The sequence below is a fragment of the Octopus bimaculoides genome, chromosome 3 (genome assembly GCF_001194135.2).
Source record: "Octopus bimaculoides isolate UCB-OBI-ISO-001 chromosome 3, ASM119413v2, whole genome shotgun sequence".
In the NCBI taxonomy this organism is placed as follows: Eukaryota; Metazoa; Mollusca; class Cephalopoda; order Octopoda; family Octopodidae; genus Octopus; species Octopus bimaculoides.
Genome location: NC_068983.1, coordinates 143155390 through 143157357, shown reverse-complemented (window position 1 = coordinate 143157357; position 1968 = coordinate 143155390).

Below are 1968 nucleotides of genomic sequence, written 5' to 3'. Positions count from 1 at the left end.
ACGATCACAATTTTATCTCCAAGACAATTCTCTGGGATTAATCTAATACTGAATCATTTTATAAATCATTCTTTTAATTATGAATGAGACAGATGAACTACAAATTAAAACTTAAATGTCTAAAAGGGAAGACAAGAAATAGTATCATATAAATAATGATTTCAAATTTTGGCACAAGGCCAGCAAATTCGGGTGTGGGGTGGGGGAATAAGTCAATGACATTGACTCCAGAGTTCAACTGGTGCTTATTTTATCAACCCCAAAAGTATGTAAGGTAAAGTCAGCCTTGGTGGAATTTGAACTCAGAACGTAGAGATGGATGAAATGCTGCTAAGCATTTTGCCCGGTGTGGTAATTATTCTGCCAGCTCATCACCTTAGTACTGTATGAATAATGATGACAGTATTCAATTCTTAGGCATAGGACCCGTTTTGTGTATGGTATTAGGGGATGAATTATAGTCAATTGCATCAACCATAGCACAGTATGATAGCTGGTTTCATCGAGTCTGGCAGGAGGAAATGCAAGTTAACTCAAGTGAGGTTTAAACTAAGATTATAATTTTTCTGACTGTCTTTACAATTGGAAAATTTTTATACACTTTATATTACATCTATGCAACATTTCAATCAGTGTGATCTCAAATTGTTATCAGGTGTCTTATTTCTGGATACGTTACTATTAAACAGAGTTTGAATGATGAATCTCTAGTTTATTTCTAAACTAAAGTGTTGGAAACTATATACAAAGTGATCAACACGCAATATAGTTGTAAATACTGTAAAAAATACTTTTTTCATACAGATTATTAGCTCGAAAAATTATCATATATGTTGTACAGTCTGCATATAGAGGAGTGCATACATATATATATATATAAGTATATAAGGGCGGGGTAGATTTTAGAAGTTTTTGAGAGGTTCAAAAATGAATTACTAACAATGTTTTGAGATACAAGTCAATATCCAAAAAGAGAACAAATTAATTGGTGAAACTGATCATTAAAATTAACTGCTTAGAAATCAACTAACAAATATATCAGTCAGTAAGCCAAAGTATTCTATAAATTATTCAGAATTAAAATAAGTATTTTTCTACAAGGATGTTGCTGGTGGGTAGAATCACAAACTGTTAAACAGGAGTAAAATTGAAGATGAAGTTCTAACAAAAAAAAAAAAAAAGAAAGAAAAGAAAAGAAAAAAGTAAACCCGTTCATCACTACATTTTTAATTAATAGAATGTCTGTTTTAGTTAATTTACGATGTAATCAAGACTGATGGGGAAGAAATTTAATTAAGCATTTTTAATTGTGTACATTTGTTTTTGTTTTTTTTCTTGACACAAGGTTGGATCTGATCAAACAGATGAGCTAAATTCCAGCTATGACCATCTCATCTATACAAATGCACTGGTGTTGGCCAAATGAAATCTTTTTCATGTTTTAAAAAGATTTTGCCTTGTGACTCTAAATATGAACACTAATGTGAGCAGTCTTGGTAAATTGGAATAAAAAAAGATACCAGAGAGAGAGAGAGAGAGAGAGGTAGAGACATCATAGGGAAAACGATAAGAAAACACTGGTCTAAAGATTAACAAAAGGAAAAATGTCACACATTACTGTATAAAATTTGTGGTATTAGAACACTGATTATTTGAATTTGCAAAGCTTTATAAGATGAAAGAGGTTAGATATTTTAAAATACAGAGACAAAAAGTGAATGTAAAATTGCATAAAATTAAAAACAAAAGTTGTTTAAATTCCAATATGAATTTAAAAATTGAGAGATAAATGTTCGTAAAAAATATATCACATTGTGAAAGGCAGATTTTAAACATTTTTTTTTTTCATCAGGAAGCATTGCCAGGGGTATTAAAGGAAGGAATTATCTATTTATTTGTACAATATAGTGTTATGTGGGGGGGGGGGGCTAGCACTGGATTCAAAGCAAATAACAAATATAGTACAAC